The sequence below is a fragment of the Octopus sinensis genome, linkage group LG11 (genome assembly GCF_006345805.1).
Source record: "Octopus sinensis linkage group LG11, ASM634580v1, whole genome shotgun sequence".
Classification (NCBI taxonomy): domain Eukaryota; kingdom Metazoa; phylum Mollusca; class Cephalopoda; order Octopoda; family Octopodidae; genus Octopus; species Octopus sinensis.
In genome coordinates, this window is record NC_043007.1 from 75380935 (window position 1) to 75394904 (window position 13970).

The window sequence follows — 13970 nt, forward strand, 5'->3', positions numbered from 1 at the left end:
GTTGTGTGTATGTGTGTATATATATGTGGGTAAAAGCTTAGATTCTTTTGCTTCACATGAAAAGCATTGAGCCAAAGATGGGGATGTTTATTGACTTTCTAGTCCTACACTTTTGAAGACGTATTAAATAAAAAGTCCCTAGCTTAAAAACCAGCTAAGGATCAGCAACAGGAAGGTGTCCGGATGTAAAGAAAAAAAACTGCATAAATTGATATGTATTTTTTCCAACCTATGCTGGTCTCGGAAAAAAAAAGGAATAAAACAGACATTAAACAAATAAACAATGTGCGTATTATGGTAATAGCCTATGCTTGAAATATAGTTTCTATTTCTAGTGAAAACCAAAACTATTATCAAAGTAGGATTTTTGATAATATACTTTATGAACAGGTGCTCAGTGATGTAAGGAGAGTGTGTGTGTGTCACCCAAGGTAGCTCTTTGGTTTGTCCTCCACCCCAACCCTATACAGCAAACCCAAAATGTTGCCCCTATATAAGTGTCACCTGGGGAGGGCTGCCACTCAACCTATGATACTAAAGGTACCTTATATCTCTATATTATTCATAACTTTATATATGGCAATGTATATTACAATGGCGTTTATGTTTAACCTAATTCACATAAAATTTGCTATCATTTATAAATTCCAAAGCAGATATATACATATTCTTAAATCATTATAGATTGTTTTTGTTTGATTGTCACTTTTCAAGTTCTTCGATTTTAGTTCCGATTGATTTCATATTTAGTGTATTGGTGTAGTTTTGTATGGTAATCATTTTCATGAAATTCATTTTCGTCATAAATCGAAAAAGAAAGCGTTAATAGCTTTTAAAGTTTGCCCATTTTGGGTAATTTTAGCCAATCGAAAGCGGCATATAGATACCTGTTTCCATTGTAACAAGCCACGCTGTTACCAAGCTGCCTACTCATGTGGTCATTTTCGCTTATTAAATGCTTAAAATTCATGAGATGTGAGGTGGCCGTGAAATGAGCTAAAAAGTAATAACTAGTAGGCCTTAAATCTCGCACCAATTTATTATAATTATTGGGGGTGGGGTTGCATCGCATGAATTCTCGTGTGTAGAATATAAATTCGCAAAAGTTTTCTGAAAACTTTTAAAAAATGAAAGAAAGTTACGAGGGGTTATATGGCGTGCGTAACGCAGAATTCCGTCGATATTTCATTTGTTTAAAGTTAACACGTGCAGTCACACAAAATGATAGCTTCCAAATCCTGTTTTCCGACAATAAAAATTATCAAACCTTTTTAAACAATTTTCATAGAAAAATTTAAACAGCTTGTACACGTTGTTTCTATTAAAGCTTTGCTATGCTTGGATAATTTATATCTATTTTACTGATATTAATGATTAATTGGCGGAGGTGAAGAATATGTACATCACTCGTTTTCGGCCTAACAAAAAACCTAACCCTAATCCCCCGAGTGGGTATTCTTTACTTTCGCCTAAATAATTAAGATTATTTACAATTTCAAGAAAATAATTTCTTTCGTAAACGAAGCCTCTATGGACAAGAGTTATTGGGAAGTTGTGATATTCATAAATATTCGATAAGATACAGTCTAGAATTGAAACTAGGTCGCACATTTTCCACTGCTATGCTGGGCCAAAAGAGAATTTCTCAAAATAAAAACAATACTGTATTATTTTCCCCCTTCTACTATTTTGAGCTTAAAAAGAATTAAAACAAAGATTGCATTATGTTCATTTATTAAACTAAAATATTGCTCAATGGATTTTTGGTAACGTGTCATTCGTTTAAAATATAATTATAAAACACAAGATAAATTAGATTATTCTTAAGCAGTTAGTCCTATAATACGTCGGATTATAGTTACTAATATTATCGGCCATTTAGGAAACTAAAACAGGACGGAATTTAGATATTCCAGGTGTTACTAAAACTTTTGAAATTAACAAACAAAAAACATGGCTTGCAACCATTTAGCTTTTAAAAAGAATAATATTTACATACCGTTAAATCACGCTTACTGTCATATTCAAATAAGAAAACCTGTTGAGTTTTGCTTTTACCTTGGTAAATACTAAATTTTAGAATATCAATGAATAATTGTAATTTTACCAAAGTTTTCTTGTGGGTAATAATAAAACAATTCTATGAATATGTGAAGACTGTTCGCATATATCTCAAATTTCAATTAATTAGTCGGCGAAACTTTCTTTTTATTTAATATAGCCACACCAAGAAGGTACAGTACTGAAAGTTAACTAAAGTATCTGAGTTCAAAACTCAGTAGAGTTAAAATAGATTTTTTTTTTTTTCGTTTGTGATTCATAATAAAATACCATTCTTCAATGTTTCTATGCTTTTTATTTTTTAAAAATTGTAGAACTAATGGAATTGGTTTACTTTGCAAACTTTCAAAACGTTTTTCAATGTATTTGCCTTTAAACTACTCATTCAATCAAACGAAAGATCGTGATTCGGTATGTTTCTCCATCACCAAAAATCATTCTTTGTATGACCTAAATTTGCAATTCGAAACTCTTTCTACAATTTTGAATTTCTTTCTTGTTGATACAATAATGATAACATCAATAACCGAGGTTGTCATTTTTGATACATTATTGTGTGCAACAAAAATTCTACATGAAAACTTGTCTTCATTTCTTCTGGTGTGCCACCCTAAATGACACATTTTCCACTTCCAATAATCCGGTACGCCAATCTTAGGATGCCTTGAGATAGATATATTCCACATTTCTTCAATGTGAACTTTTCTGGGTCGAATCGAATATTTTTCTCTGTTTATCTTGCATTATATATATATATATATATATACTAATTGGGATGAGTGAATCTCTTGCTACTCTTGAGTTTTACCTGTGGGTTTACAGGTAAAATCTCGAGTAGCAAGTGACTGACCGGACCAAAATAAAGTATATTATTAATCTGCACTATGGTACTGACTATTCTATTTTCCAACACTTAGCACTAAACGCATACATATTCTCTGTTATACAGTAATTTTTATGTGTAGCCGAAAATTGTTGGCGAAAATGACCTTTTCCAAAATGAGAAATCTATTTGGTCTGAACCTCGACACCTTTCTGGCCTCATCGGTGTATAATTTGGAATGGAGGCTGTTTTGCTATGTGGTTTTAAGAATGTTTCTAGAATTATTACGGACAATTTCAGAACTACAGAACACGTAAGATACCGTCTCAGTTGACAACTGGATTCTAAATGGGCCGACAAAATGTCAAAAATCAAGATAGCTATTTTTCAAACTCTTGCTGTGCTCATGTTGAAGGAGAGAAAACACAGACAAGATATTAAACATAAACTGCAGAATAGTGAGTTTATAAATATGAATGCCTGGTATATTCACCAGCGTTTTGTTGGTTTCCACATTGTCTATTGTCCAATAAAGAACTTGCTTTCAATACATCAGCTTTCAAAGATCAGAAACAGCAATGTCAAATATTTTTTGACATTGCATTCATTATAAACACGGAACCTTGAACTTAGTGAATTTGCTAATTTTAATTTCTTGTGCTGGTCATACACTGAATGTGGTGGAAATAAAAGCGCCAGAGTGTGACTCACATAATATGTGACTTTGTTCAATTATTTTGCTCCTTTTCCTCGGCTCCCTCAAATCATAGGAATGTTCTGATGTCATGCTTGAGATAGCTTTTAAATATTCCCCCCCTAAATGCTTACCTTTAAAAAATGCCTCTTTTTCCTTTGCAATTTGGGGGGTGGGAAGTAGACTAAATCCACCGTCCGTTTTAAGATGACGTGGTTTTGGGGTGCCTAAAGTGACCCCACTTTGTTGCAGCATTCTAGCCAAGTCTCCGTTCCGCGAAAACCTCCCACCCGCCTTGGCGGCCCTGTGAAGGATTATGCACACTACTTTCTCTTCTCGCAAAGAAAAAAAAGGAAAGAAAAGAAAGAAAGCCTTGTTTCAGCCACTGGAATGCGACCAGGCTGGGGCACCACCTTCTAGAGTTTTAATTGAACAAATCGACCCCAGTATTTAAACGTTTTAAGTCTGGTCCTTATGATGGTCCTATTGATCTCTTTTGCCAAACCGCTGGATTATGGGGACGTAAATTATCGGCACTTGTTGTCAAGCAGAGGCGAGGACACACACACACACACACATATAGACATACGACGGGTTTTCATAGTCTCCGTTTGCCAAATTCACTCAAAGGCATTGTTTGGTCCAGATCTATAGTCGAAGACATTTGTCCAAGGCGCGGCGCAGTGAGACTGAACCCCAAACCATGCGGTTTCAAGGCGAGCCTCATAATCGCAGTGCTATGCCCGATTACTTATTTTCGCCAGAAAAACTTTTATACTTTCAATCCGAAGTAGACCAATAATTTTTGGCTTGATCTCCAACGCTTCACGAAGTCAAAAAAGCAACTGGCATGAGAGTCTCCCCCCTCTCTCTCTCACATAAATTCATTCTGGCTTGTAGATGCTCGTGGGGGTTCATGATCAGAGGCTGGTGATTATAGGTTAGCTGTTGAGTGTTGAGACGCTAGCAACACTTAAGCAAGAACAATTTGCGTGTAAAGTTAACTCTGTTGCGTGGGATCTTGATAGAAAAATCCCCTCAGCTGCTTTCGATAAAGGGCTACTAGTTACCACTAGTAGAACTATTTGTAATACGTTATATATCACTGTGAATAGATACTACAAAATAGGTATTTGTAATTATTTTAATTGATAATAAGGATTATACACATATTTAATTGCTACTGTTATTGTTCTTGTTTAGCTCTGATCAAGCTAACTTATGAAAGGAATTCCAGCCACGACCATCCCATCTGTTTTCAGATTCATTATTCAGTATGTCGGTTATCATTATTCAGTATGTTGGTTTTCAATTATTTTTAAAATATGTCGGTTATCTATTTTTTTTTTTTTTAGACGCTAAGGTGTAATTTGAAGTTAATGTAGCTGCTACTTCTAGCAATCGTGCGACAGCGCAGAGCCTCACTTTTGGACCGTTTTCTAAGGGAGGACGGTGCATAGTGCAGAATCGTCACAGCGTCAGACAAAATTTCTTGCGGTATTTCTTCGGGCCCTTTACATTCTGAGTTCAAATCATAGCGAAGTCGAAATTACTGATCTTGTACCTAAATCAGAAATCATTTTATTTATAATTTGTTGTTGTTGTTAGCGGTGGTAGTTCGCTCAAGTTGCCCTAATCGAAGAGACCTATGATCAAACACTTTCCAGTTGTTACCATGTAACCATCCAGGTCTTAAATTTAGACACTGTGTATCTGGGACAATATTTGTTAACTAGTGAAAATGAAAACAAAAAAGGGAAAATAAATTGACCAGAAGTGACGACATTAATACCCATCACAGTTACGTGAGAACAATGCAATAATCCCGCACAACTACTGAGATGCACAGGAAGGACCGAGGAGATGTGGTGGCGTTGTTCTTGTCCATTCATTATAGATTGTCTGTCTGCATGAAATAATTGGGTATTGTCACCACTTCCGATGAATGTACTTCCACTTTTTTTTAACCCCCTAAACTGCATTTTCACCGGATAATGATTAACTCATTATCCAATATTTCCACAAAAGAAAAAAAGGGTAGGGCATGAGTTGTGTGAACCAAAATAATACGAGAGAAAAGGTCACAGAAAGTCACAGGAAAAACTGTCGTTTTTTATTTAAATACCATAAGGATAAGCCTTTAAGTTTAGCACAAAACTTTTACTATTGTCAAATAAGATAATGTAACCGGAGATAATAGAATCAAACACGTGTAAGCGAATTAAACTTACATGCAAATCTCAACTATAAGAACATTTTGCTTCTTGCCTGTTTTTAAAAAAATTATCTTTAAGCTTTGATTTATATTCATCATTTATTTATTTTCTACATTCGTTCTCCATGTGATTCATATATGTATGGATATGTATGTGTCTGTGTGTGTAATGTTTTAAATATTTAAGTGTTATATTTAGACTTGGCGAGCTATTAAACTATGTATAACTCGGACATTTGTTAAAACATTACACAAGAAGGCCATGCTGATAAATTATTTTAAGGTCTTTACAGACTGGGAGATACCAAGCTTAACTTATTTCTAAATCTGGTATTAATAAATGACTAATATATTCCTCGTTACAAATTACCAATTATAATTGTTCATCTACAGTCTGTTTCCCATGAGTGATTTTCTAGTGCTTATTTTGTAATGCTTGTTAAGAAGCTTGCTTCCCAACCGTGTTGCCTCGGGTTCAGTCCCACTGTCTAACACTCCGGCAGGTGTTTTCTGTAGTAGCCCCGGTGTAAAGATTTACCTATACTGTAAAAATTTCAACCGATCCCACCAAAGCTTTCTGAGTGGATTTCGTAGGCGAAGCCCATCGTGTGTGTGTGTGTGTGTGAGTCGTCTAAGAGACCATAAGTCGGAGAAAAGATGCACTCGTGTATCTGTCAGTAGAGTGGGTATGTTTTCCGAAATATATAGTATTAAATAATCATCACGGCTGCTCTTATCAATTGGTTTTACGTAAAGAATACAATGGAGTATTAGGTAACAAACTGATTATATAACTTTATGCTCATCAGAGTTAGCCAATATGGAAGGGAATATATTCTTTACGCAAAACCGATTGATAAGACCAGCCGTGATGGATATTTAATGCTATACATTTCTGATAATATATATATTAAAATTATAATTTAGGGTATCTACGAGATACTGCCATGCTGAAAATAGCAGCCAAAATCTGACACTAAAACCACCTTAAATGTTCATACAGCACAAGGAGAGAAGTCATTATCCAGTAATTTTTTGCTAGTTTATTTTGTCATTTTGTCTTCTCTCCTTGTGCTGTTTGTACATTTAAGGTGGATTTAGAGTCAGATTTTGGCTGCTATTTTCAGCATGGCGGCATCTCGTAGATACCCTAAATTATAATTTTAATAATAATTATTACCTTTGAAGGTTTTTATTTCCATGCTGGCCACTTGATAAGATCGATATTTAATTTAAATTAACGATCTTATCCTTATATATATACATACACACACACACACACATATATATGGGGGTTGGCTAACTAAGACACTCTCATGGAATGTGAACAAATGAGGTTTATTTTTCAACATAGCCCCTTCTCCTTGTGGTCCACACACTTCTTCTATTGGTGTTGCAGTGGTTGGATCCCATTGATGAAGAAGCTTTCATCCTGTTGGTCAAAAACGTCTTCAACAGAAGATATAACGTCATCATCATTGCAATACTGGTTCTCAGCCATGTCTTTTCATTTTGGGAACAGACAATAGTCAGATGGGGCCAAATCTGAAGAATAGGGAGGGTGATCAACCAGTTCAAAGCCACAGTATACACGGCAGCCTCTGAAACAAAGGACTTGTGTGCTGGAGCATTGTCTTGATGAAACAAGACCACTTTCTTCAGTTTTCCTAAGAATTTGGTCCTGATAGCCTTTCATAAAGGCCTCAGCATTGATGGTGTGGCCCTTTTAAAGATAGTGAATGAACGCAATGTTTTTTGCAGCCCCAAAAACTGAGGCCATCCCCTTCCCTGCAAATGAAATGATCTTGGTATTCTTTGGAGCAGGTGAGAAGGGGTGTTTCCATTGCATTGATTGTCTCTTTGTCTCTGGCTGAAAGTGATGAAACCAACACTCATCCTGGGTTAGGAAATGTTCAAGAAAACCAGGTGGATCTGCCTCAGCTATCAGATTTTCCTGTGATGTGATCTACTTGTTGCACTTTTGATCAGGTGTCAGAGGTGGTACCCACGAAGCAGAAACCTTTGTCATGCTAGGTTCATTGAGCAGAATATTCTCAACTCTCTTGTGGGATATGCTAAAAGCATTGGCTGTTTAGTCTATTGTCAGTTTCTTGTCATCTATGTGGTGAACACAATGTTTTCCTCAGTGGTGGCTGTTGCAGGACATCCAGATCATGGGTCATTTTCAAGATTCCCCCTTCCCCTCTTGAATTCAGCTACTTACTTTGACTCTGTTGATAAAGCAGGAGCATCATCTCCTAATATAGCAACCATGTCAGCATGAATGTCCTTGAGGGCTAAACCCTTTTTCTGCAGTTACTTGATCACACTGCAATGCTAAATTTTGTCCATTTTCAAGAGAAGTCACTACTAGTTACTTTTGAAGTCTTCTTTGAATAGTCAGATGTCAATTTACCTGGAAAGAAAGCATGCATTTATTAATAAGAAGAGTTGAAATTAATTCATGCAAGATTTCACAGCTCTAGCATCACTCCTTCATAATCAACCTATGAACTTTTCAGCTCACCTTCGTATTTATGTATTTTATTATTTCAGTTAGGCATAGCAATACTAATAGCCTGTTAGGGCATCCTTCTAGGAGAAGGTAACTCAGGTAAATGGGATAACTCCGATATAAAACCTGCAGCTCATGGTTACTGAGGATGTCGACTTGTTCTTTTCGGATTATGGCTGCTGTTGCTTAGTGAGTGGGATTGACTCAGTGCACAGCTCGAAACGTTAAACCCTCCTTCCCTTCTTTCCTGAGCGTCAATAATACTTTAATTGTTCCACGTCCTGCGTTGCTGTGTTTTTTTCTCTTTTTTTCTGTGTTTTCTTGTTTGGATTAACTTTATATATCTCTCTCTATATAAACGGCAGTTTGTCTGTGTGTGAGAATGGGGTCGAGAATCAGAAACACAAACCACAAACTGTCTAGGGGACGCAACTCGGCCTTTTTTAACTCTCCAGAAAAAATTTACCATCATTTTTTTTCCATTTTTTTGCTATTTTTTGGCTATAACTCTCTAAAAATGCTTTATAGTTATTTCCCTTACAAACCTGAGCAACGCCGGGCGATTCTGCTAGTATATATATATATTTATGCATGGTTGTCTGTGTTTGCCCCCACCCCATTGCTTGACAACTGATGTTGGTGTGTTTACGTTCACGTAATTTGGTGGTTCAGCAAAAGAGACCGATAGAATAAGTACTAGGCTTACAAAGAATAAGTCCTGGGTGCAATTTCTGCGACTAAAATCCTTTAAGGCGGTGCAACAGCATGGCCACAGTCAAATGGCTGAAACAAGTAAAAGAATATGTAGGAAATGAATTCAGGAGAATGAGGGGCAGGAACAGGTGTAAGCTAAATGAAGTTCATGACATAATTTCTCTTCCTTTGTCATTTTAATTTCTTGTTTGTGTGTGTGTGTGTGTGTGTGTGTGTACTTTTGTCTTGACATCATACGGTAGTTGTAAATGAGCATTATTATGATACAGGTGAAACCATTCATTTCCAGTTTCCAATGGAAAACGTGTCTGACCTTGGAGAAAATATTACCTTATTTGGAAACAGGTGAGGGATGATGATGGAAAAAGTATCTGGTTGTAGAAAATATATTTAAATGAATTCTGTCTGACTGATGCAAGCATGGAAAAGTGGACGTTATATTATGATGATGGTGGTGGTGGTAGTAGTAGCTGCAGTAGTAAGTAAGGCAGTAAGCTGGCAGAATCATTAGCACGCTGAATGAAATGCTTAGCAGTATTTCACCTGTCACTACGTTCTGAGTTCAAATTCCGCCGAGGTCAACTTTGCTTTTCATCCTTTCGGGGTCGATAAATTAAGTACCAGTTACGCACTGGGGTCGATATAATCGACTTAATACCTATGTCTGTCCCCTCTATGTTTAGCCCCTTGTGGGTAATAAAGAAATAGGTATTTCACCTGTCACTACGTTCTGAGTTCAAATTTTGCCAAGGTCGACTTTGGCTTTCATCCTTTCAGGTTTGATAAATTGAATACCAATCAAGTACTGGGGTTGATGTGATTGACTTACCCCTCCCCCAAAATTTCAGGCCATGTGCCTACAGTAGAAAGGATTATTATTATTATTAGTATTATTATTATTAGTAGTAGTAGTAGTAGAAAAGCAGTGAGCTGGCAGAATCGTTAGGGTATCAGGCTAAATGCTTAGTGGCATTTCTTCTTACTCCTTCTGTTCTGAATTCAAATTCTGCTATGGTCAAATTTACCCTTCATCCTTTCAGGGTTGATAAAATAGAGTACCAGCCAAGTACTTTACCAAAAATTAATGAATGAAACAAAACAATAACAAGCAGTTAATTTGTGATATTTCTCATTATTTGAATATATAAATACCAAAATTGGTGCTTATTTTGGAATAAACAATATTTTCCAGGATTTCTCTGTTATTTAATTCTCATTCTTTTTAGGTCTAAGTCATGGCTTTTTCACAGAGTTCTAAAAGAAGTGCTAGTGAGCCAATAGGAAATAAGTCTGTCAAACACTTGGATGGAGTTACCAAAGCTCTTGCGAAAAAACTTACAGAAAAAGGATATATAAAGGTTTTCTCTGTTTTATGTTATTTTATTTTTAGTAAAGGTCATTTTCTTCTCTTTCTCTTTTAGCTTTTTTTTTTCATTCATATTTACTTGCTGACAGTATGTGGTGAGTGGGGAGTAAATTCTAAATTTTGCATGAATATATTTCATTGCACTCATCATCATCACCACCAGCAGCAGCATTGTTGTTATCATAATTTTAAATACTGGTCTAGTTTAAACAGGTTAACACATTTTTATGTCTCATAATTTGTATGATCAAACTTTCTGGGTACAATTCAATGACTACAGTAAGGAAAAAAAAAAAAACTGAATTCTCCTAACCTTTTTGTTACCAACTGTGCTTGAAGCTACCCATGGTTCTCAGATACAAACTTCCTGTTCTAAAGTGGTCTCAAAATTTCTAGTTAAAATTTTGTGTTAATTCATGTCCCAAAAATTAGTTTCGTGATGATGACAAATTAATTTACTAAATTTTTGGTTATTTCGAAATTAATTGAAATAAAGAAAAGGCGTTTCAACAGAAATACAGTAACAAAAAGGTTATGTGAAACAAATAACAATTAAGATTCAATTTTAACCAATTTTCTTCATACAGCTGTTCATCATCATCATCTAATGTCCGCTTTCCATGCTAGCATGGGTTGGACGATTTGACTGAGGACTGGCGAACCAGATGGCTGCACCAGGCTCCAATCTGATCTGGCAGAGTTTCTACAGCTGGATGCCCTTCCTAACACCAACCACTCCGAGAGTGTAGTGGATGCTTTTATGTGCATGCTTGCTGCTGTTCTCTATTTTAATTAGAATTCATAGGTGATTGAGAAGGCCTTGATGTGTTCTGCGTACTAAAATTTGGTGCTTCCATATGTTGTTAGTTCAAATAGCATATATATATTATTAATCTCTACTATGCTACTGAGTGTTCTTTTTTTCTTTTTGGTTTTGCCAACACTTAACTTATACATAATGTCTGATTTACAGCAATTTTAATGTGTAGCTGAAAATCTCCTTTTCTAAAATTAGATGCTTATTTGGTCTAAACCTAAATGCCTCTGTCCTCATTGGTGTGTAATTCGCAAAAGTATCTATGCTGGTGCCACATTAAAAGGCACTCGTGCTGGTGCCATGTATAAAGTTCCCATGCTGTTGCCACATATAAAGCACTGCTGTTAGTGTCATGTAAAAAGCACCAGTACACTCTGTAAAGTGGTTGGTGTTAGGAAGATCATTCAGCCAAAGAAACCATGTCAAGAGAAACAATTGGAGCTTGGTGTGGCTCTGTAGCTTGCCAGCTCCTGTTAAACTGTCCAACCCATACCAGCATGGGATGTTAAATGATTATGATGGATGATTAAGTATGATATTTATTGCTCACTAGTCTGATCTTGTATAGGAATAAGGAAAAATATTTAGTGTGGCAATGCAACAAACTCACACTTGATTATCAAAATTAGTGTCAATCAGAACTGCTATGTAAACTGTTGATATTTCAGGGAAATTTAAGGCAGTGAGCTGGCAGAATCGTTTGTGCACAGGGCAAAATGCTGAGCAGCTTCTCATCTGTCTTAACACTGAGTTTAAATTCTGCTGAGGTCAACTTTGCCTTTCATCTTTCCAAGTATCAGTTGAGCATTGAGGTTGATGTAATTGACTTACCCACTTACCTTGCCTTTGTGCCTAAATTTGAAACTGATATTTCAAAATTTAAATATGCTGCAACAGAATCGTTCCAGCACACGATCTCAGATCAGATCACTTGCTATGCAAGTACATCTCCGAGAATCAGTTAGTTTTCTTTTTTTTTTCTTGTTAATAAAATTTATTCTAAATTATAAAACTTTCTAATTTAGTATTTCTTTTCTTCTCAGGCCTATACGGTTTTGGGTCAATTCCTAGTTCTAAACAAAGATGAGAAATTGTTTAAAGATTGGCTCACAAGCAGTATTCATGCCAGTCAAGAGCAGAGTGAACAATGCTACAATTGGCTGAAGATGCACTGTGATCATTGTCTATGATTGTTTTTACAGATTTCGTTAAATGACAATAGATTTTTAAGAAATACAATAAACGTATTTGAATAAATTCTATTTATGATTAAATTGTTTGGTTTCTTTGTGTAATTTTAGAAATCTATCCATTTAGCATTTAAACCAGCAATAGCCAGCCTCTCACACCTACCCAATAATGTCATTATAAAAATTAACAATCACCTCATCGAAATCTTGAAGGTACAAGGTAATGCATGAATAAATCGAAACAATATGAATAAATAAGCATTCATTGGATAGAGTAATTAGAATGCTAAGGAGTTAGTTAAGCTGGTTGGAAATCATAGGAATGACCTTGGATACCAAGTATTAACAGAAGAAATAGCAGATGAAGTTCTTGTTGATGTTAGCAAAGGTGAGGATGATGAAGACAATGGACCATTACCTAAAAAGGCCATACTCTTTGGTCAAGTCACATATTGTCTTGTCATCAGAAACGGATGTTCAGTAATATTATAAACATCTTAGAGCAGGCCTGGCCAGCCAACTCGAATTACATTGCGGGCCACTTTAATCATAGAAAGTTTTTTGAGGGCTGCTTGCATACCGACGAAATTGAAAGCAAGGTGGTGAGCTGGCAAAATCGTTAGCATGTCGGGCGAAATGCTTAGCGGTATTTCGTCTGCTGCTATGTTCTGAGTTCAAATTTTGCCAAGGTCGACTTTGCCTTTCATTCTTTCGGGGTCGATAAATTAAGTAACAGTTATGCACTGGGGTCGATGTATTCGACTTAATCCCTTTGTCTGTCCTTGTTTGTCCCCTCTATGTTTAGCCCCTTGTGGGCAATAAAAAAATAAGAACTGAAAGCATTTTGCTTTCACATGCTATTATTATGTTTTCTTATGAATTCCAATTTGAAGGTCAGTCATACTCTTTTACTTGTTTCAGTCATTTGACTGGCCATGCTGGAGCACTGCCTTTAGTTGAGCAAATCGACCCCAGGACTTATTCTTTGTAAGCCTAGTACTTATTCTATCAGTCTCTTTTGCTGAACTGCTAAGTTACAGGGATGTAAACACACCAGCATCGGTTGTCAAGCGATGTTGGGGGGACAAACACAGACACACACATACATACGACGGGCTTCTTTCAGTTTCCGTCAACCAAATCCACTCACAAGGCTTTGGTTGGCCCGAGGCTATAGTAGAAGACACTTGCCCAAGGTACTATGCAGTGGGACTGAACGCGGAACCATGTGGTTGGTAAGCAAGCTACTTACCACACAGCCACTCCTATGCCTATTTAACCAAAATTAAATAAACTTTCCACTGGACAGACAGCTAAATATTACTCTATTTGCTGTCTACAAACTGGAAACTAGTACTTGATTCATTTTCTGATAAGCTGATTAACATTAAATACAGAGAGCAGTAATTCTCAACTTTTTTAATATTTTTAATATTTGGGCCAGATCCAAAACCTGGATTTTATTTCTTTTGGTGGGGGGCACCCCCAAAAAATAGTAAAATGCAAGTCAATTGAAGAAAAATTTATATTTATAGAGGTAAGACTGGTGGAGACTGCATGTTGAGAACAGCTGAT